This window comes from Pteropus medius, unplaced genomic scaffold (assembly GCF_902729225.1).
Source record: "Pteropus medius unplaced genomic scaffold, Ma_sr-lr_union100, whole genome shotgun sequence".
Classification (NCBI taxonomy): domain Eukaryota; kingdom Metazoa; phylum Chordata; class Mammalia; order Chiroptera; family Pteropodidae; genus Pteropus; species Pteropus medius.
This window is the reverse complement of record NW_024354875.1, coordinates 20,477,340-20,502,169: the sequence shown is the minus strand read 5'-3', so window position 1 is coordinate 20,502,169 and position 24,830 is coordinate 20,477,340. Positions and strand designations below refer to the sequence as shown.

The 24,830-nt window shown below is 35.5% G+C and overlaps 2 non-coding genes across 2 annotated transcripts; one reads left to right on the top strand and one right to left on the bottom strand.

Annotated features, from left to right (window-relative positions):
* The first annotated feature begins 15,848 nt into the window (after window positions 1–15,848).
* Window positions 15,849–15,919, top strand: TRNAG-GCC (transfer RNA glycine (anticodon GCC)). Its single transcript has one exon. It is a non-coding gene; the product is annotated as a tRNA-Gly (tRNA).
* A 326-nt stretch (window positions 15,920–16,245) lies between these two features.
* On the bottom strand, window positions 16,246–16,317 carry TRNAA-CGC (transfer RNA alanine (anticodon CGC)). Its single transcript has one exon. It is a non-coding gene; the product is annotated as a tRNA-Ala (tRNA).
* Window positions 16,318–24,830: the final 8,513 nt, after the last annotated feature.

The following is a 24,830-nucleotide window of genomic DNA, read 5'->3' as shown; positions in this document are numbered from 1 at the left end:
GACTGAAATATTCTTATTTAATTTCAAACTAAGAATTCTGACACATTTGTTCAAGTAATATTTTTTTCCTGTCTGATTTCAAAGGATGAATTACTTCCATTTTTATACAAGTAAGGTTTTGGGGGGAAATATAAGATGAGGTATAAGACCTATGATCCAATGCCAGCTCTGCCAGTGACAGGCCACCCGTTCTTAGTCAAACCACAGCCTCTCTGGTGGCATCCAATTTTGGATTCTACTTGCAAAATATATTTAGAGTCTAAAAACTCAACATTGTCATCTTGGTCCCAGCCTTCATCAGCTTTTGCATGGATTACAGAAATAACTTCTTAACTTGATTCATTGCTTCCTTTCTTGCCCCATTCACTCTATTCTCAACTCAGCAGCCAGTCTACTCCTGTTAAGTAAAATTAGGCCATTTCTCTGTTTAAAATTTTCTAATGGCTTCCTTTATCATTCAGAACCAGAGCCAAAGTCCTTACCATGGTCACCAGCTACCCTCCTATCACCCCAATCTCACGTACTATCACTTTCCCCACCCTCATTCCATTCTAATCACAGGACCACCACTATTTCTTTAAAAAGAACAGCACTTTTTACTTTTTTCATGGTTTATTTTTCTCCACAGCACTTATCACCATTTAGAGTACTCTACATTTTTGTCTTATTTATTGTGTCTTTTGTTGAAATCTCAACATTAGAATGTTAATGCCACAAGGGCAGCGGTTTTTGTCTGTTTTGTTCATGGGTATATCCTCAGTGACTCAGGGAGCATATGGCACATAAAAGAGCTCAAAATATATTTAATGTGCCACTAAAGTAATTAATGAGAAGTGTAGAGTTTGGATTAGACTTCTTTTTTTGTTCTACTCTTCCACAGTTGCATAATAGCACGTGTCATTATAATGTCTACAAGACAGAGGAAATAGGAATACTTGTCATCATAATTACATAATTTCTGAATCTAGTTAGATATTATGTAATATGTTTATGTCCTCATTTAACAACACATACAAAAGACCCATTGATCCCTTCTGAAACTATCATTGTTATTCAGAATATATATGAAATAATTGATAACATTTCCCATTTTTAAATGCGAATAGCATCGAAATCACAATCATCTAAAAAATAAACATTCAGTAAGTGAAATAAATCCAAGAAAGAAAATACCATATGATCTCATTTACACATGGAATCTAAAGAACAAAATAAACAAATAAACAAAACCAAAAAATGAAATAAAAAAATAAAAAGTAAGCAGTCATTAAAGTCATGCTAGTACTAAATAAGCTTTGAAAAAGTTTTTAGATCTCATCCACTTTGAATGTAAACAGTTGATTTCTTTTTTAATAAAGTTCACCAATAATATGATACTACTAAAGCCATTGAAATGTCACAGAGTTGAAGAGCCAGAATGTAACTTGAGATCATTTGGTTCACACCTTTTCCATAAAACGTGGATTTCTAAGCTATTCTGGACCCATATATTTCTTAGGATAGAAACACATTTAGATATATTTATAAGAAGCATTATGAGTACTTTTATATAATAGACCTATGCTTTAAATTTTAATGTGAATCTTTGACCTCGCATTGATTCTCCTGCTTCAGCATCGATTATTACAGAAATGTTGGGTTTAGCCTTCAATTTATGTAAAATTTAAAGAATAAAACATAAATAAGTAGTAAGCTGTATGTCATTTATGTTCAACAACTATTGGTCTGCTTTAAAACATTAATTCTGAAAGCAGTTTCATTTAGAATGCTAAGATGAGAATAGATTAATGATGTGTTCTCTGTAATTGTATTATATTTTTTATTTAAGTAACAGCAAGAATGACAAGACCCTGTCTTTCAATTATAAGGATAAACAAACTTTGTCTCCAAGAAATTTGTGCATTTGCATCAAAACTTTTAAATATAGCATTGCAAATTATTTAAGCAGAAGTGACTGAATTTTTGAAGCAAGCTCAATCTAATTGAATACTTTTCCTGATTCTCTAATTGTGTTGAGTATATAAATCACTTTATAAAATTTTGAGAATTTAGAATGAAAAAACCTGTATTTCAGCCCCAATTCTGCCTCTTTAAAATAGTAGCTCTATTTTTCTAACTCTCAGTTTCTACACTAGTAAAACAAAGAAATATTACCTATTACACAGAGTTATTGCAAAGCTGAATGCCTGTAAAAGTACTTTGTCACAACACATACACTATAAACATAAAGGGCCATCACGATTACTAATTTTGACATTACCTCTATTAAAATAGCCCCAAAAAGACTAAGCAAAGATTATGCAATATTGATGAAATAAAGAACTGCCATTTTTCTTAACTCAGCAAAAATATATTTTGGCTGCTATGTAGTTTCTTCTCTCAGTTTTATATTTATTTGTCATGTAACTATGTTGCTCATCTTTATACTGATTATAAACAGGTTTTATAATATTGATTCTCAGTTATTGTTATTGATAGCTAACATTTATTGAGCTAAGCTTATTATGTGCCAGACACTGTGGAAAAACTTTATATGTGTTAGCCCATTCACTTCCCACAACAATCCTATTAGGTAAATATAGTTGTCTGCCTATTTTATCAAGGAAGAAACTGGGACAGAGAGGTAAATGCCTTGCCTAAGTTCACAGAGCTAGAGATAGAGATAGAATTTAAACCTTGGTAACCTGACCAGATTCTGTACTTTTAACCATTATACCTTGCCACAAGGGTTTCTTGCAATCATCTGCAGTGCTTTCTAAGGTGGACTGATAAAGCCTACTTCTCTGTTACTCAACACTGCTAGGAGTAGCTTTGGATGGTTACCAGGGTTCTTAACTGATTTGGGCAAGCTCTTTCACTCAGGGTGGTAAATTGAGCCAAGAAAAGTACTTAGTCTCTGTGTGGGCCTGGCTTTTCATCCAGAGAATTTTTCTGGCCAGGCATAATATTCCTTAAGCTTATGAAGAATTCTATGGGAAGAATCTTTATCAATGATTCAAACACTTAAATCTATTTTTATAATATGTACTGGTTCTATAATATAGGATCATGGAGTCAGAATATGGCAATTATATTTGGAATTCCTTACTTTTCTGAGGAATAAGTTTAGTTTTAAGGACCCTTAAGGGCATAATAGAAGACATCTTATTAGCTTGATAACTTCCAGCTACTTGGTGTTAAAAGAAAAACTGCTAGAAATGTCCAATCGCTGCATTGCTTAATATACAGAACTTAATATGACTAGATAGTTTCCAATCAAATACATAGCAAATCTGTTATAGAGTATAGACCAATTGTCAAGAGTATAAGCTCTGGAGTCAGAATCCCAGCCCACTACTTACTTTCTGAAGAATCTTTAGCAAGTTATTTAAACGCTAGTTTTTCCATCTGTTAACTAGAAATGTTCTAGTTTTCACTAATTATTTTGCTGTTAATTCAGCTAAACAAAGATTGGTTTCTTAAAAAGACTATATGTAGTTTTACTTATCTTCATTAACCTTATTATTTTTCTTCCACTACATAGAATTAGTCTTAGAAGTGGGGGGCGAGGGAAGGAAATTGCATTAAATTAGAAATAATTTGTCTGTGTTAGGTATTCAGTAAATTGACCAAATGCAATATTTCTTTCACCAATGCAAAATAATTTTGGGGGTAAAAAATTATTTTTTTTACTCATACACACACACATATATACATATATATTTAAATTATTTAAAAACTTTTACTAATCTTTTTTTGATTAAATGTCAGTAACTAGGATGTTACTTTTATAGAAGAGTTTTTGTGGAATTCAGTTCTTTCTCTTTAATATTTATGTTGAATATTTTCTTGACTTTCTAGTGTCAGATTACTATTGGGTCTAGCTTTGTATTGCTTAAATTGTAAGATCTGATTAAGTCTAGAATTCACATACATATATGTTCACATACACATACATACACACACACACAATAGAGGAAAGTGGAAGAGTAAAGACGTCTCTAAGTAACTAATAGCAGTATTAACCTTTTAAGCATGAACTCAAAATAAGATGGCCATGAATCCTACGGAGCAAGACAAAGTCAAACAGTATATGAGTTTGCAATACAGCTACTTGCAGTAAATGAGTATAAATAAAAAATAAAACACATGTGTTAATAGTTCTTTGTGTTCAACCAAAGTTAGGTCTGTTAGTTTCTATTGAGATTTTACTCATTTCCACATCTTCACTGCTTTTTCTGAGATGGAAAAAGCTCAAGGCATTTACAAATGACTCAAAAGATGGATTTGTCTACTACATTACCACATACTTAAAGAAAAATTAAATTTGTGCAAAAGCTGAGGGGACAGAAAGTTGTGGAAAGCATCACTTTGGCCCTACTCTTTAGTCTGGTGGCATCCAATCTGGGACCTTAGCAACTGAGCTGAACTGAGTCTAGGGAGCCTTAGATTAAAGGAGACAAATGCCCAAAAGAGGGAGTACCTGGATGCAAAAAAATTGGAAACTATATCCAAGAGCAAGTCTGGGGCTATAGGAAGGGGAAACAATAGAACACATTTCCCCCCAAAAGCCAAAATTTGGGAGCAGAGATGCTATGGTGTACCAGCACTAGCAGAGTGGGTACTAGGTGGGCAGGTTTGAACATAGAGAAATTAGATCTTTCTATGACCTACTATACTATAATTTTCATGAGTACTCGCTAGTTGTGAATGCACAAAGATGCTTAGAAGAGAATCCATCCCTGGTCAGGAAAGCTTGGCTTGCTACTTCACCATACATTGTATATTCTCAAAGTTACCTCGAGACAACTGTCTGGCCATCCAACTGATTTTAATTATAAGGAAGATATGTTAAAATCCAACAGATTTTAATTATAAGGAAGATATAGCAAAAATGATCTCCTAAGCAAGGAACAGATGCACTAGAGCCAGTTGTAACTTTATCAATGCTATTAATATACCAATGTGTCTCTGGGAAGGCGTTAGAGCCACTTGGCTTAAAACGGAGAGGCATGGTTCAGCTATGTGCAGCTCATCCAAGGATGTGAAGAGTCTAGTCCATAAACCCTATTCAATTTCTGTGACAGGAATATATACCCATTGTGAAGATGGAAACATGAAGTATTTCATAAGCTGATGCCACTGAGCATTTGAATTTACAATAAATTCTCCATGCCGTAGCTCCATGTTTACCAATATCCATCGAACTACGCCCTCATTTCCCTTAAGCTTTGATCATAAGAAGAAAAGTGCCTGGTCATGTATAAATGATAATGCTCATCAAGAACAGAATAGTTTGAATTGGAAACCAAATAATTGCCTTTCTTGTTTTATGTGCATCTGACTCAGAGGTGGTTTTATTCTGATCGTTCTAACAAATGAACATTCTGAGCTTGCAAAATTGAAGACCAGAAGCTGTGAGAAAGTAACCAAGGAAAATGTTTCATGGTGAACACTCTTGGAAAGCATCTAGCCTGGTTTCGACCTTGAGACCTGCTTTCATCAAACTTCAAACTAATGATTGATAATTACCCACTGAATTAAAGATATTCAGATAATTATGTTTTTAAAATTATTTTATTCTATTTATTACAAAAGTAATATATGTAGAATTTTTAAAAATATGAATACACAAAAACTCAAAATTTAAAATTACCTACAGTAATAATTAACATTTACTGGGTCCTTACTATATTCCAAGAACTATTCTAAGTGCTTAAATGTATTAAATCATTTATTTCTCAAAACAACCAAATGAGGTTGGAACTATTATTATCCCTATTTAATAGATTTTAAAACTAAGGCAGAAAAGTTAAGTAACACATTAAAGCTCGAGGAGCTGATTAAATGCAGTGTGTGCACTTATTCCCACACTATACTAGTCTCATATTCCCCTCTTTCCTACAGTCCTCTTCTTACAATTAGATACATTATTTTCCTTGCAAAAATGTGGTTATACTATAAATATATTTTTATAATGAGCCTTTCTCCCTTCCACTCCTATAATATCACAATGTATCATGAAGTTCTTCAGAGACAAAACCTTGAGGTATAATCATTGGATACTACGGTATCATTGTTTCCATGGCCTTTCAGTTGACAAAACCAAGAAAAACCATGTTTTTATGATTTTTCAGTGATAATCTGCAACTCAAATTCAATAATTCAGAGTTCTTTTTCAGATTTTCCCAGTCTATATTTTTATCTCCTTCTCCGAAGTGAGAAATTTAGTGCTACAAAACATCAATATATTACTCATTTGCACTATCCTAAAATGCCTATAAAATAGTTTCCAGAATCAATACAGCAATGCCACTATTAATGACACATCTACCATGTAAAGTTGAAGATTTCTTTGCAATTTTTTTCGTATGTCACTAAATTTATATAGTCAAAGTACTGTTTTAAATGTAACTTGAGTTAATTCTTTTGCATATGTGTGGTTATGTTTTATATACAATTAGGATCCTTGGTTTCTTTTTACTTTTAAATTTGAGGGTTTGCTTCTTTCATCATTTCTTATTAAATATTTTTATCTGAATACGTATAAATGGTTCAAAATACAAAGCTATATACAAATGTACACTTAAAGTTGTCTTACTTTCATCTGCCTCATTCTCACACATTCCCTGTAGGCTTCTCCTTCTTATATCTCCTTTTGGAAACAAATAACAAAAAAAAGTACATGTATGTATATGTGTGAGTGTGGATGTGTGCATGTGGGCACGAACATATGTACGAATACACAACTGATTAGGAAACAGGTTACATTTATAAATGAACACAATACGTTAAAGAGCAAATTAGAAAATTCGCAAAGCTAGGATGATTAATAAACAATGTATTTGACAAAATAAATGTATATATTTTGCAGTGACATTTGCATGATTGAAAGAAAGAAAATAAAAATAAAAATATTTTATTCTCTTCCTAAAGTTTTGCGTCCTTCTTATTTTATGTTATACCTCTCTCTAGTACTCTTCATGAGCATTAATTATATCTAATGTCTCTAATCTCTAAAATAGTCATAAAAATAGAACTATAAACATTTAGATGATGAATTATTCTAAAAACTTATCCAAAGCAAAAAGCTATTTCTAAAAAAGTAGTCACTGATTATTTTATCCATGTGCCTTCCTAAGGAAACTATACTGTAATTTGTTTCAGGAACTAATACATTCTTAAAATACTTAAATACTTTTATCAGCTTCCTTCAATTAAATCTCTGGTGACTAGGATGTTACTTTTGGAAAAGAGTTTATTTGTGGAATTCAGTTCTCTCCTAAATATTCATGTTGAATAAGTTCTTGGTTTTCTGGTATCAGATTACTATTGAGTCTAGCTATGTGTTGCTCTAATTGTAAGACCTAATTAAGGCTAAAATTCATACTAAATCTGAAGTTAATGTTATTAATAAACAAATATACTGGTCTCTGCCAAGTCAGAAATTTAAGACTATAATATTCTTATCTCTGAGTTTCTTCTTCCTGACAGATAACCTGATGTTTTAGTTTGCTAGGGCTGCTGTAACAAAGTACCACAAACTATGTGGCTTGAACAATAGAAATTCATTGTCTCGCTGTTGGGAGGTCAGAATTCTAAGATCAAGGTGTTGCACAGTTGGTCCTTTTGTGGGCTATCTGTTCCATGCCTCTCTCCTGGTTCCTGGTGTTTTGCTGGCAATATGTTGTTACTTCATCTGTAGAAGCATTGCTCCAATCCTGCTTACATCTTCACATGATGTTCTCTCTGTGTGTGTGTGTGTGTGTGTGTGTTGTTTTGTGTTTTTGCTCCAAATTTTCCTTTTTTATAAGTTCAAATTCATATTGGATTACCCTACAACTTCATCTTCATCATCTCAAAGACTTATTTCAAAAAAACAAAAAGGCCACATTCACAGGTACTAAAAGTTAGAACTTCAACATATAAATTGGGGGCAGGGGGCAGACACAATTCAACACATAACACTTGATAAACATACCAAAGCTTACTATTCTAATGTTCTATTATATTGGGGGGGGGGTAATTTTACAATGTTTGAATTTGGTATGCTCAGTGATATCATTCCAGGATATGAGAGAGAGATAGAGACAGAGAGAGACAGAGATTATTTTTAAATATTTCCAGACCTCAGAGTTTTCTATCAAAAATATTGATTAATATAAATATACATATATAGATGAGTATTGATAAGTTACTTTGTGTATGCAATTCCCAATGTCAATCAAATTATACTATGTCAAATTATACTATACAATCATATTATACAATTAAATTATACTATGTCTTCCTACTATGGAGTACTCTGCAATTATTATATGAGAACATAGACTTTATATCCAATATTGTATTAGGGACTACTAAAAATCAATCACACACACACAAAAAAAACTATATAAAAGTTTATCTGATCACAAGTAAAACATATTAGTAAAATATGAGTAACAGTAAAATATACACATAGCAAATATTTAAGAGCCAGATTTTGAAAGTGACTAGAAATATTGCAGGAGCTCAGAAAAGAAAAATACAAATGAACTTTGTTAATATATAAACACTCTGAAAAATAAATAAGAAAATGAGAAACATTTTAGTAAACAGGGTTCATCAATAGGGAATTGATTAAATTATACTATGTCTTCCTACTATGGAGTACTCTGCAATTATTATAGCAGGGGCAGATCTCTACCCTACATGGAGAGAGAGGGTAGACAAAAAATTATTAATGGCTGAAAACTTTAAGAACTGGGTTCAGGAAATGGAGAAGAGAAGAATACTAGAATGGAAGCTGAATTTTATTTTTGATTTTATATTTTTCTGTGCTGTTTGTACTTTTATAATATGTATGCTTTACTTTTGATCATTTTTTGAGTTGAGAGGAACTCATTTGTCTGGAGTTGAATTAATCATACTGCTCTGTTCTTGACATATTATCATTTGGCCACATCTCTTTGTTGTTTTGTTTATGCATATATGTAATACATATATATTTATTCACTTTTATTCCCATATTCACATTTTATCCCCTTTGCCTCCCCATAAGTCATCATTATATTGTGTTTCACATACATCTTTTTGTTTATACGTTACTTTACAAAACACATATTGTTTTTGGTGTATAATTTTAAACTTATATAAATTATATGGTTATATCTCATTTCGTAGGTTATATTATTTACTAGGTATCATGTTTTTGAGAACATCTGTGTTGCTCTGTGATACATCTGATCTGCTCCTGCTATGTGCTGCCTACAAGTCACGCTGGACACTGTCATGATTCACTTGTCCACTCTTCCAGAGGACACTTGGGTTGCTTCCACAAGTGACAATGCAATAAATTTCCTTGTACAAGTACCTTTATTGACCACATAAAAATTTATTTGCAATAAGCACCCGAGGTTTACATGTAAACCTGATTTGCCTAAGTGGTACCAGCTGCTCTCCCAAATGGCTGCACCCATCCACATGCCCACAAGTGGTATGCCAGGGTCACATGTCCCCATGTCACTGCCCACAGTTGGCATGGTGCAGTTTTATAATGTTGCCTAGCTAGTAGGTATAAAATGACATCTATTTTTTAACTTGAATTTCTTTGATAACTTTTTAAAAAATTAATGAGGCAATATCCCCTCCATCCAAATCTATTATCTTTCCTTTCATTTTGCTATGACTTCTCTTAGAATCCAAATGTGTGTTTCATTTTACCCAAACTTGTATATTTTCTCTACAACCTGACACTCATCATCTTTCAAAGTGATACAAAAAGTTCACAGATTATTAGTGCTGAGAAGAATCTTGGTGATCTAGAATAACATCCTCACTTTAAGGAAACTAAGGTCTGGAGAAAATAAATGACACCTTTTATGAAAATAAATAAAATAGATGATATTATTATTTAATAAGTAATATTAAAGATATGCAAGAACAGAACCAGAACTGATAAGCAGCAAGGTGCAGGGTGGAAGAGGCAGAGCTTTGGAGTCAGACAGAAAAAGGAAAATAAACTGGTTAGAAAAGTTGAATAAGGTTTCCCAGAAAACAAATAGAACTGAAACTATGCTTTGAAAGATGCATAGAAAAGAAGGGGAAATGTTCCAGGTGGAGAAAGTGACCTAAACGAAGCCATCATTATGAGAGATGAGCATGCTGTTTTGTGCATAGCAAAAAACATAAGAATGTATGACTACAATCGGTAAAATGGGTGTGGGGCTTGGGAAGTCTGGAGGATCTAGCCAGGACTGGTTACTTAATTCTTAGGGCCCAGTGCCAGATGAAAATGCAGGGTCCCTTATTCAAAAAGGGTGACAGAAGAGCATTAAACCAAGTGTGAGGGTCTGTGAGACTGCACAGGTTATACATCCATAAATTTCTCCCTGAATCTAGCAAGTTTTAGAAAATGTGGTTGGCATTAGGATCCGAAGAGATTTGTGAGCAAGAGTAATATAATTAAAGCAATGTTTTAAAAAAATATAGACCTCTCTGGGGAGTAATTCTGCAATATGTATCAAAATTTTAAATGCATTTGCTTTTTGACTTAGCAGTTACACTTCTAGTAGTTTATCCTGCAGATATTTTCACACATGAGCAAAATGGCATTTTTTCAAGGATAGTCATTGCAGTGTTGTTTCTACTAAATCAGAAACAGATTAAATGTCCTCTGTTAAGGAACTGGCTAAGATAATTACGATACCTTCATGCAGTGGCCATTCGCACCATTTTCGTGCATCTTAGCATTACTGCTGGATTCTTCATTTCCTAAATCCTTACAAAATTTAGCTTTCGGGCATTATGTGTGACTGTGAGATGGAATAAATAAGTTCTAATTTCTAATCAGTAAAGGCAGTTACAAACAAACACAGAGCCATTAAAAAGAAAGAGATAATTCTAAGTATATTTAGAAACAAATTTTCTGAGATCTATTTTTCTGAAAAAAAAAAAGAAAAAAGGCAATGAGCACAATAGTATGAATGGCATGTACCATTTATGCATAAAAGTAAAATACAATATTTGTATCTACATAGAATATCTGGGGAAGGAAACAAGAAATTGATGACAGTGGTTTCCTCTAGGTAAGGGAACCAGTTAACAGGGGCGGATGGGATGAAGACATCCTTTTTAACACATACTCTTATACCTTTTGAATTTTGCACCATATGCATAGATTACTTATGAAGCAAAGACCAAATGACTTGGGAGGAAGAAGGGAGGGTAAAGCCATTTCTGTCATTCGATGGTGGGTGGCCAAGAGGCACAGCTCAAGAGTATTCAAATAAATATTGTACCCAGTGACGAGTATCAAGAAAAGGATATTCACACCCACATTTCCTCTGAGGACTCTGTATGTATTTGAAATTATTTCCGTTTTTAAGCCAGCAATAAAAAAATGATTGGATTTTCATGAATTCATGAAATTAGAAACAGAGTGAGAAAGGGAGAGAAGAGTAAGAGAAGGAGATAGAAAATTCAACTGGTAGCAGCACACAGGATGGCAAAGGAAATCACTCTTTAGCCTAGAAAGTAAGCTGGTAAGGGTTTGTACTAGGAGGAAGGATGAGCATGAGGAGGAAGAGCAAGCTCAGGGCCATTTTAAAAGGGGAAAATCAGACTTGTTGACTGGTTGAGACATACTGGAGGACTAGGAATGAGCATATCATAAACGAGATGATTTTCCAGTGACAGCTTCCCAGGAAAAATTGCTGCATTCTCAACACTTGCATGCACCTGAGAATTATACCTGGATTCTTCATTTCCATGCCTTGGTTTTAATCCTTAGGAAAGTAGGCCTTGGGGTACTACTTGTGATTCTAAAATGGAATAAGTAATGATTTAATTCCCAGCCAGTAAAGGGCAATCCAAATGACTGGCTCCATCATTTCCCCAGGGCTAGTTTGTAACCTGGGACAGAAATAAGCTGTGTGTATTAAATCAATACAATCACTCACAATTAAAAAAAAAAAAAAGTCATTGCATTTGTGGCTGTGTATTATGTGAACTATTTCTGTTTCTTAATGGTTTGCTTTCTCCAAATGATATAAATCTGGCCACATTTCCACAGTAAGCCAACACCAACTAGGGACTAGGTACCTTGAGCAAGTATTCCAAAGTGCTATGATACAACTTACAATCCCTTGCCTGCCCCATTGGGCTGTCACAATGACCAGGTTTCTTAAGACTGATGATTGTATAACATTTTCTGGCACTCCCTCTTTTCATCCTTTCTGCCAGCCTCAGTGGAGGCCACTCATCAGAGCATAGGCTCACAGCAGACTAGGGAAAGTATTAGGGTGTGCCACCCAGAAGACACTGTTGGCCATCTTGTGATCTTTCCATGCTTGACCATACCAATAATGAAATCACTTCCTGCAAACAGTACCTCTGATGTGAAACAGAATGAATACAGAGTACGTTTATGAAATATAATAATACATGCATTTGTCATGATGGTACTGAGAATTAGAAAAGGTGGAGGGGGCTCTGCTTGCCTGAAGAAGCCATATCTCCACAGATTCCATGACACCTCACTCCCCTGTTTCTCTGTGTTTGGCTCCCCAACTCCTTTCACTCCCTAAAATAGACCTTCCCAAGGCTCTATGCTCAGCCCTCTTCTCTCTGTGACTTCCTTCCTCCACTTCTACATTCTTATCTTTCACTTCTATGCAGTTAGTTGACTCCCAACTCCACCTCTCTAGTCTTGATTTCTCCAGATCTAGATGTCAACCACTCAGTAGGCATCTCTCTCAACAAGCATCAGTATATCCACTCTTTTCTCCTCCTGACTTCCCAACGTTATAATACTATCTCCCAATCACTTAAATTAGATTCCCACATTAATTTTTGTTCCTTCTTCCTTGCCATGAACCTTATGCTAGAGCACTCATCCTATTTCAGGACTTTATTGCTTCTCCACTCCCATCGTAACCACCTCCCGGACGAATTTCTCTACTTTTAGTTTCTCTCACTTTCACTTCTCTAACATATTATTGCCAAGTCATCCCTTCAAATGCTCTGATTCTTCTCCTGCTGAAAAAATCTTCAGTGGCTTCCCTTGCTACAAGAATTAACACTATTCCAAAAAACTAGGGATGAATCCTTCAAACTTTTCTCATGGTTTTATTGTCTCTTTTGAATTCTACCACTGATGAATTTCTTTAAACTTTTTTTGACATTCATATTTTCAGCCTACATCATATTCTGGGGAAATGAGTTCTCTCAATTTACTATGTTTGGGGTAAAATAGTTTCTCAATTTGTGTTGTTCAGATGCAAACAATGTAAATGCTACTCAGATTAACTTAAAAAAAAAAAGATAACTTACTATCTACAGACAACTTACCGACTCACATAAATATAAAATCCAGAATTTGTTCCAGTCAGATGGCTGCTTCTAGGGGTTGAATGTCATGTTACAGGCGTGTTTGTCTCTCCCTCTTTTGGGAAAACAAGATGGCACCAGCAATCTCAACTATACATTCAACCTGTTCGTTTAGACCAGGAGAAAGTTAATGTTTGCTTACAGTTTTGGAAGGAAAATTTTGGTAAGGACTCTGATTGTCCCTGCTATGGTCATGTATCCATCTTTAAATTAAACACGGTGTTAGGGAAAATATTTGACTAGGCCTGTTTTATATTCCCACCATCATGACAGAGAAACAGAGGCTTAGGAAAAAGTTAGCCTTACCCAAACCTCAAGATATCAGTTCTCTACAGAATAGAAGACTTGTTCCAGACTTGTATCAGAAAGTGTGTGAACTGCTGAACACACACACACACACATACAGATACATACACTCTGCATGGTTTTGGCTGCATGTAACAAAATGCTCAACTCAACAAAGCTTAAACAATAAAGAAAGATCTTGCATTATCTTACCTAACCAAAAGTCTGAACAGAGAAAATGCCAGGATGGTACAGTGGGATCTTTCTGATGAGTCATCTTCAGTCTCCCTTCAAGTCACCAGATGGCTGAGCAGCTCCAAGCATTATACCTCATATAGCAATATTATAGGCAGGAAAGATAAACACTCATCTTCCATCTTTTTCCAGAAGCCCTTAACTGACTATACTTCTCTCTCATTGGCAGAAACTGTCACAAACCTATCCCAGATCAAACTTTGGAAAGGAAAATGAGATAACTAGCTTAGTATACCACATTTGTCCCTGGGACTAGGTAGGGTGGTCCCAACTTTAGTAAGAAAGAAAGGAATATGGCCTTTGGTAGGCCACTAATAATGTTTGCCATTAGATCATACTTATTTGATTCCTTCCAGCTGTTGTAAACTTTTGGTAGTGTTTCTCATGCTGAGTTATGTTTTTTTTAAGATTTTATTTTATTTTATTTTATTTTGAATCATAACATTTTAGAGTTCAAAGGAACTTAGGTCATTTAGTCCAGGGCTTTTCAAAGTTTTTTTTTCTTTTTTTTAAATTTTAATTTCAGAGTTATGACCCATCAAACGAATGCAAACAAATAGGAGCGATTAAAAATGAGCTGGTGGAAGTAAGGGGGCCTCACAATGGTGGGGCCTTACCAGCCAATGGCCCTGAGGCCCTTCTGGAAAGCAAGGGCCCTTCAGAATTCAATTTTAAAACCACATTTCTCTTCCAGTTCTCTCATTTTGAAGAACTGAGGTTCACAGAGGTAAAATGTTTTTCCACAGTTTACTTAGGATTATAGTCTAGGTTTCCTGCTTTCCTAATCTCTTCATATCTTTTATGTCTTTATAAACTGGTAACGTTTTTAATTTTTTTTCTGTATCTACATACTAAAAAGTCCTTAAAAATAAATATAATTTTAACATAGAAATTCTTACATTATTTCAGCAGCTTTTTATGATCTTTTTCTAACTCCACTTTACTATTATTGATATATAATGTTCTGAGCTAAATGCAGTATTTCTGGTGCAAATACACAGTGATTTATTCTGTTGTAGGAAAAGCAGGGTGGTGGCTAAGCATCTAGATATTAAATATGATACTACATGTATTGCAATCCTGCTAGGAGCCCCAGTTTCCTCACTCGTTAAGTTGAAGTCCATGTTTAATGTATTTACATAGCCCAGCACACAGACACTACCATGTATTTACTGTTTTTTTTCCCCATACATTTTCCCCAAATCCTCCTCCGCCATCAAAGATGCTGCAAGTTGGTGGAAATTTCCCTTCCAGAGATTAAGGGCCAAATCCAGAGCCTTCTATCTTATATCTGGATTCACTTCCATAATCGCATTCTCTTCACTGTTCTTTCTCTCCCTCATATATCTTTGTTGTATGGTTTGCAATTTTACTTTCTATGGAAACTAAGGGTAAAGGGTCAGACTCAGACTATTAGTGTTGAAACGTCATTCACAATTAAGGAGAGCCAGCTTAGAGAATTAGGTCACTTGTTTAGAATCACCAATGCTTCAAAGTTCCCAGTTTACACCACGGAGTTTTAATTTACCCTTAAAATTTGGTCCAAGGTTCCTGTTCCCTTTCACTGCTCTCTCTCGTTCTAATCCCAATCCCTACTCCCAATCCTTGATAATACAATTATGTATTTGTCTGAATAACTAAAATAATAAAATAAGAAAAAAGAAGAGATGTTATAAATTATCTAATTATCTAGGTAACTGTGTATTATTTTACATATGTAAAAAAATTTTTCATTTGCCTCACCAAGGACAACTTTAGAAATATCTCTTCATAAAGTTTGACATAAATTAATATATTTTTTATAAATGCTAATTTTCTTAATATTTTCGATAATTATTTAAATATCAATTGCTTTCTCTAAAATTGAATGCGTAAATACCATATAATTACAAAAAAGAATCATTATGCATATAGGAATATTTCTTCTAGTAAGTTATATAAGACAACTTTGACAAGTAGCATTGGTGGTTCAGTGGTAGAATTCTCGCCTGCCACGCGGGAGGCCCGGGTTCGATTCCCGGCCAATGCAAAATAATGATTCTTTTACTTCGTTTCTTACTTACATGTCTTGGGTACCCAAACCAAGTTCAACAATATCAAAATTTTAGTTTTATGCAAATGAAAACATGAACCAAGACAAACTTCCCGTTTCACTTTCAGTTCTATGGCGCCCAAAAACAATCGAAAGGGCTGTTTTTCTGAGCTTCGCTGTTCCTTTCTTTTAGATTATTTTTGGGTTCCCTAGAGTACGTGAGCGACAGGTATATATACAGGTAACGTAAAATATCGTTCTAAGTAATGTAAAATATCGTATTCTAGGACCTGATTAGAGGAAAAAAACCCATTGTGGCTGTTTGGAGATGCCGGGGATTGAACCCGGGACCTCACACATGCGAAGCGCGCGCTCTACCACTGAGCTACATCCCCCAGCCGAAAGTCTCTTCCCTGGTATAGGTATTCATTGACTCTCTTTACCGCTGGTCAAGTTACTGAAGTTAGATTTTAAGAGTTTATTTTGGTATTTCTACAGCACATTTCTCTTTTCTACTCCCGTCTTCAGCTGCTTCCATGGTGCATTGGGACCCCGCGCAACTAGAGGTCTAGGGCGCAACTAGAGGTCTAGAGCGCAGCCAGGACCACCTACCCAGCACTCTCGCTGAGCGTCTGAAGCGCGGGAAGGAAGGCTCCGGCACCCACAGAGAGCTGGACGTCCGCGCGCAGAGTGCCCGCAGAGTACTCCGCGGGTTTACCGCGCAGGCGCAGCAGAGTCGGGCGGTTTGGGTACATCCATCCAAGCGCTTCGCTGCGGGTAGAATCCCGACTCCGACTCCGTCGGGGTACCCAGCTTTGGAACGCGAGGTGAGCGTCGCCTTAGAGCCGGAGGAGACCTGCTTCTGAGGCAGTGTGGTGGGGACCTTTTTTACGCACCCGAAAACCTTATGGCTTTATCTGTACAACCCTCGCAATAAACCCTCATACCCGGAAAAAGCCCAGTCCCCATAAATTGGGTTGTGTAGGGGGTTACAGCCAACTCTGGGAGATGGAAACGATTTTGCAACATGCTCTTCTTTTTCATGGGACTCAAAATGAAAGAATGAAAATGACACCGCCACTCTCTTTGTAGCTTAAGCATGTATAAATGATGATAAAGTTCGGGCGGGGACCTGTTCAAGATGAAATTTCTCTCTTTGATATTTACACCTTGGACCCCATCTGACTGATAAGATAGTAATATTAGTCACTGAATACCTCATTTAATGTTCTCTGACCCTTCCCTAACCACTAATCGCACTTCCAGCCCAAATGAAGTTAACCAAGTCTTCTTTCCTCAGAAGTTGCGTGCCAGGTAATAGATGAGCTAACTTGCATTCTAGTTAAACGATGTGTATTTGGCCCTTCCCTGTAAGTTTAAACTGATACCATCTCACAGCAAGCGAAGGTTGGGTGATAGAAGCCTCAGACGTCTCAATGGGTGGGAGCAGGGGAGAAATTTGGTGTCAGGGCAGCTGGGTGAAGGTCATTTCCAGCCTACCTGTAAGGCTGACCTCAACAGGTAGCACAGTGAGGGTCTAGAATCTCCACTCCCTTGGGTGCAGCAGAGCATTCCTCATAAATGAAATGGTCAGCAGGCCAAAAGCCAAAGCAGAAAGCAGAAGTTTCAAAACAACTAGGTAAACCACAAGCTTCATAACCAACTCCAGGATTAAGAATAAGTAAGTTACTGTATTTGCTTACAGTAATTTAAGCACATAGTGGCTTATAATCAGATTTTGTTTTTAACTGGAACAAGCCACATGCTGATCTAATAATACAATACAGAATGTCCAGAAAAAGAAAAAGAAAAAGCCACTTCAGTGGATAGTCATTAAGGAGCTCTGATCGAAGCCAGAACATTTCCAAAACAACTACTGCATTACATCCTGAGGCCCCAGAACATGAATGTCTTCAGTTGACTCTGAATCAGGACACAGGGACAGAGGCATTTCTCCACCTGCAAGGTTTTTACTAGTGCAAATTACAACGGTAGTATTGAGTTAACTGGAAAGGGAACACATTCACCTCTGGTGATCTCGCCTTGACATCCTCTTTAGGATTCCTTCCTCATGTTATGGCTTATTTGTCCATCACCTGAGGCCCTCCTTTCCTGGGACTTCTTTCTGAAGCCAATCTGGAATTTCAGAGCTAAAGCCAGAGAAGGCTCATTTTAAATGCTCATCCCTCCTATTTTACCAGTTCAAGGCCTAACTAGGTGTTATTTGATAAAGAAAATACCATACTCTAAAACGAATAGAGGATGCAAAATTGGTTTACTGGCCTAGCTTAACCTGAAAGACTCAGTGGACCTTTTCAGCCACTGTGGTTGATGGGAAAGATGAAACAGAAGGCACACTTTTGAATTAGGGGATCTTTTCAGGAAAACGTCTTGGATCGCATCTATTCTGTATGCATACAAAACCGCCTCAGCTCTGCTCACAGATGAAGAAAGGCTGACCAAATGTCCAAAATTATGGAATATTCAAAATTCTACTTCTGATAATTGCTGGAGAGGAGGGGTTGGTGGAGGGATGGAAAAGTTCCCCTTTTGGGGATTAAGAAGTACAGACTTCCAGTAATGAGTCAAGGGGTTGGAAATAGAGTCAATAACGTGATAACTATGTGTGGTGACAGATAGTTACTAGAATTGGCATGATCACTTTGTAAGGTATATAAATGTTGAATCACTATGTTGTACATCAGAAACTAATGTAATACTGTACATCGATTATAATTAATAATATATATATTTTTTAAATCCAGTTCTATGTTCTATCTTCCTCACATGTCTCTTTGTTAGGGTCAAATTTTCCCCATTGTTAGTCTCTTTTCTTCTCTGGTTGCACACATCACACATCACACACACACACACACACACACACACACACACACACACACACATACACACACACTATTCACAAGGATTAACCTTAGGCCCTCACTTTGAGGCAGGTGGTGTTTATCTCTGGCATTGAGTTTTACATTCTTTCTTCAGCTCTTTGTCCATCAGGTATAGAGTATCTTTCCCTCAGAGCTGGTTCTGAGCTAAAATGTTTATCTCCAATCTAAGCAGTAGTTTCACTGAACATTGGAATTACTGACATAGCCTTTGAAAATTGCTGATGCTTGCTTGAACCCAATGCCAAGCCAATTAAATTAGAAGCTCCAGGAGTGGGTGCAGGCATCAGTATCTCTTTAAACTCGCAATTTATTCCAACACCCAGCTAAGCCTGAGAACAGTTGCTTGAGGGTTATTTGCGTATCAAGAGCTGTCTAGTGATGGTTGTTAACAAAACTTTTGTGTTAATCATTTTACAATATATACATACATTTAATGATTGTGTTGTATACTTAAACTAAAACAATGTCTTATGTCAATTATATCACAAGAAAATGTCAGAAAAGCTCAAGAAGAGACTAGGAAAGGGATGGGAGGTAAATAATAGATGCTAGGAAATTACAATTTCAAGTAGGAAATTGGTTAAAAAATGTCTTTAAAGGTAACTGGGCATAAAGGATTCTATTGGGGTGATGAAGATATTCTAAAAGATATTCTACAACTGAATTATGATGATGTTTCACAATAAGGTAAAATAACCAAAAATTAATTATTCAGTTAGAATGAGTAAATTTTATATGTAAATTGTACTTTAATAAAGTTATAAAAATGGCTGAGAAAAAAAATTTAACAATGGAATGGGTTTAATGTGACAGCGAAAAGTTACACAGACAGACTGCATAACCAATCTGATAAAGAAGAAAATGATACACGAAAGAGGGAAAGTGAAGGATGAAAGACAATGATTTGTGAATGTAGATGGGAAGGAGAAACTAATTGTTAGGAAAATTATTCCTTCCAATAATTGTTTTAAGGTAGAGGGTGCAAACTATGTGTTGGGTGCTTAACTAAGCATAGCGGACACAAAGATAAATTGCAATACAACCTGGTGAATTTTACAATGGAGTTTTGCATGGAATATTAAAGGAAGAGGTAAACATTCAAGAACATTTTAACTTGCCCCAGTTCACACAGGTAGAGATGTTGACAGCAGAAATCAAACTAAATTTATCTCAGCTTTAAATCTGTACTTCTAGGCTGTATAATTAGTGCAAGTCTAAAGAAATGCTTTTAAAACCTGTGCTGAAGACTGCTACTTGTCCCCAATATCTGATAATAGATCTTCTGACTTTAAACTGAACATATGGCCACCAGGAACAATGAACTTTTCTTCCCCTCCCTCCTCTCCAAGCAGTAGTGTAAGGATAGAGGCATATATCAAGAGTAATTTCCCCTCAAATCCCATCAGCCAAAACTTACTCTCTTTGCTAAATCTAGCTACTAAGTGAGGGCTGGAGAAAAGTGAGGATTGAAACTTAAAGAGAAAGGTCACATCTGGGTAGATGGGAGCAGCTTGGGTTCCAAGCAGCTGTGGAACGACCCATACATGCCCTAAACTGTCTGCATCTGGATTTTATGAAAGAGAAATAAACTTTCTTCATGTTTAAGCCACTTTATTTGGGATCTCTCTTTCCCACAATAGAACCTAAATTCTAATTGATAAAAAGAATTATTCTTTCTAGGACATAGGTAAGCATATACACATATATTGTCTATGTGGCCCGAACAGACACACTTTGATGAGAGGCAGTATTGTCAGTTTTATAACACTAAGCTAAGGCTCTCTGGACACTGCCAATGAGGTTGGGCTCAGGCAGGCTGAATGATAGCTAATGATTTTCTTCTTCACTAATTCTAGGTTAAGAAAGGTTATAGAACTTTCTTGCTTATTGATCACTAGAAAAGAAAGGGAGGTAAAGGCAATTGCACCCTAAGGAAATACCCTTTCTCAACAGTTCCTCTGTATTTCAACTATCCTTAACTGACTAGAGGCAAATTAAAAGGAAAAAGGCAGCCAAAGCTTTTCCCTTGGATTCAGAGGTTTAGCTCCTAAAGATTGTACTTCATGCTTCGCCCTTCTAAGCTTTTGTTATTATGTTACAAACTCCTTAAAAACTGGGAGACAGTTATAAATACTAGCTGGTATACCAAATGCTCATATTTCTTGTCCCACTTGACTAACAAAAAAAATAGATGCCAACTATGACATTACCCTTATCCTCACTCAGGAAACTGAAAGAGTTTTCTACTGATGTACGGATAGGCAGAGAAGATAATAAAAATGCCTCTACATTTAACGGCATTTAGATATACGTTGTGCAGTACCCCAGAAAAAAATGTCATAGCTCTGCAAATATATATGTATATATTTGCATATATATAATGATAATATATAATAATACATGTATGCTTTAAGAACTCTACATCTTTGTTAATACAAAATTTTCTAATATTAATTCACTAAATATCGATTGACTTGGGAATATACTGGAAATAGAGATTAGGAGAGAAGGAGATGTCTAAGATGATTCTCAGTATTCTGTCTTAAAGAATTACACGCATGGGGTGTCATTTGATGAAACAGAAAACATTGGAGGGAGAGTAAACTTTGTATGTGGTCATTAATCCTATCTTTATTTTGTTCATTTGGAGTGCATTTATCTCTCCAAAGGGAGATCTTAAGTAGATACTTAGATGATAGATTTGGAGACAAGAAGAGAGGTTTGGTGTTGAAATACATATATTTGAGAAAAAATGGAAGACCTAGCTTTGAGGAACTCTTAATATTTAAAGACTGAGAAAGGAGAATGAAAAGGAATGGCCAGGGAGACAGGAGGAAAACCAGAAGAATAAGGTTCCAAGGATCCCAATGGAAAAAGGAGAAGTGAGTTTTAAAAGGAGAAGTGAGTTTTAAAAGGGGAAGTGAGTTTTAAAATACTGGCACCTGAGAAATCAGGTCAGATGTCCAAGATTTAAAATGTCTATTACATTTAGTGACATGAGGTCATTGGTTAACTTTAATAATAGTTATTTCACTACATAATCAAATGTTAATTATTCTAATACATGCTATGCAATTCACAGTTATTCTCTCTGGGAATTTTCCTATCTTTGTCCTGGTGAAAGAGCGATTTCATCCTCTTCACCTTTTAATATCTACCTTAAAGAAATGATTTCTTTTGAAACAAATTCATCTGGAAATTAATGCGATCCAAGGAATCAAGAAAGGAAAAGAGAAAAATACTTTTAAATCACAGGACAATCTGCAAATAGTAAAGATTATCTCTCTTTTTTTTCTTTTCTTGTACTAAAAAGATTACATTTATTCATTTACTCATTCATTTACTCAGTGAACATTTATTGATCACCTACCATATACTAGGCACTGTGCTTGGAGCTGGGGATAAAATGACAAACATAGTGTTGTCCTGACTCTGACTGTACTGAGTCAAGGAAGAAGGTAACTAAATATGAAGAAAGTATCAATAGTGCAATAAAGAATATGGTAGAAGAAACTAAAAGTTCCATGTGAGTACACAGGAAGAACCCATAATCCAGACCTAGGGGGTCAGGGAAGGTTTCTGCACAGCTCGAAGTATGAGTAGATGTTAGCCTATTGAGGATGAATGGGGGCAAGGAGGATGAAGCAAAGCATTCTAACCAGAAGGAACAGACTATGCAATGACCTGGAAGCCAAGAAATATCAAAGTGGCTTTAAGAACCAAAAATAAACAGTGGGGAGTATGTGCTATATTGTGGAATATGAAAAGAAGGAGCTGAAGTTGGAAAGTAGGCAAGGTCTAGTTTATGCAGAGCCTTGTAAATATAAAAACTTATAGTTCTGTGAGAAACAATGCAGAGTTCTATGGAGGAAAACAACATGAGATTTTATTTTTAGAAAACATTCTGGCTGTAGTATATAGAACATATGAGAGGGACCCCCAACAGGAAACAAGAAAACCACTGGAAGTTTCCTCCTGGCATCAGCAAAGAATTGACGGAATCAGGCAAGAGATGATGATCTAGAGATGCACTGCCCAATATGGTAGCCACTAGCAACATATCTGTTTAGATGTGGTTAATCCAAAGTGAGAAGGTAAATATCTCATTAATAAAATTTTATCATGACAACATATTGAAATAACATTTTAAAATATATTAGAGTGAACAAAATTGTTAAAATGAACTTCATTTTTCCTTTTACATTTTTGTGTCTACTAGAAAATTAAATTTTTAAATTTTATTTCGACTCATATTATTTTTTTGTTGCACAACACTGATTTAGAGCCTTTACATTGGGAATGGATAAAATTGAATGAATAAAGAGATACTGAGGAAATGGGTTTGGCAGAACTTGCATATTCATTGAATGTAGGGAATAAGGAAAAAGGAGGAATAAAAGATGCTTCTGACTTAAGGAACTAAATGAAAGAATAATACATTGAAGAGCTCCTAAGGGTAAAAAAAAAAAGACTTTTTACATTCTATTTTTATTTTGAGACAGAGATTCAATATGTTTAAATGAAAGTATGAAGGAGTCAAAAGAGAGTGAGACAATAAAGATATATGAAAAGTTCCTTGTGTACAAGGGAGACATCTTATTGCAACAAAAGAAAAGCAGGAAAGGAAAGATTCTAGTATACAGTTAATTTCATAGATTTGGTGATAGTACATTGAAGATTTTGCCACGAAAAAAGCTTCTATTTTCTCTGCAAAGAACAGAGCTCATCTACGTGGTCTCATGGCCAAGTTATTATGTTTAAATATCTGATGAAAATGGAAAAACTTGAAAAAGTCAGAAGAAATTCCAGGTAGCATTGAGATCCAGATAAGGTTGGAAAGAGGAAGATAGAAAGTCACTGGTCCAGCATTAGGTACAGAGAAAAGGAATGTCAGATTGCCTGGTAGGTCAGAAAGACAACAAGGTCAGAAAATTTGAGAATTGACAAAGGTATGACTGAAGAGATCAACACAGAATCTAAGATTTTCCTGAAAGGAAGTAGAGAGGAATGGGTCTATCAGATTCTTGAAGAATTCCTTGAGGTCAAATGAAAGAGCTGTAATTAATGGGATCTTTGGGATAAATATTTCAAAGTTCAAAGTGACGACATCACTCTGGGAGTGAATACTTAAAGTCAAATGACGGTAAAGGTTAATAAAGATGAGATGATCAAAGAATTGAAAGTCTTGAGATATACACAGGGACATTAATTTACATCAAGAAGACAGTGATGCCTGGGTGGAGCCTGTAGTGTGCCAGATGCTTGTCTTTAAGAATGAAAATGGCGGGGAGAGTTGGTGACAGGAGAAAAGTAGATTTATAACATAGTAATTGTCCAATAAATGTTAGTTTCTTTTAACAGTTCACATACAAATTAATAAATTATTTTATTTTGTAATTTCGCATTAGAATAATGTTCCATCCTTCCACAAACACGTGGAGACTCTTCTCTCAATATACACACACTTATTCCTATATGTTCCCCATTGCTGATATACATTAATCAAGTTTTATAGACAAAAAACTGTTACAGAGAACTGGGGGAAATGTGTTAAATTGTACATTTTCTTTTTTGTGGTGCGGGTAGAAAAAAGATGTACAGGTTCTTAGCATCATTAACAATAGAAACTTCATAAATGTGCTCAAACAATAGCTTCTAAAGGTTAGGGGCAAGCCATACTGGTACATGCTGAGGAAGCATTTTTAAGACAGATTTTTATGGTGAAAAGAGTGCTGAACTAGGAGTCAGAAGACCTGGGATCCAAGCAGATTGTGAGTTATCAGTTAAACTTAATGAATCTCCACCTTCCTGTAGAAGACAGGTGGCTTTTATAACTCCTAAAACTCAACTGGGTTTTTGTGAGGACTCAGTAAGAAAATATACATGAAATTCCTTTGTGGCTTGTTCAAAGCTCATATAAGTTAGCTGAGGGGACTTCTGACCTAGTTTCAGTAAAAAATTATCATGGTTCCTATAATAATGATAATATTCACATTCACAATGGA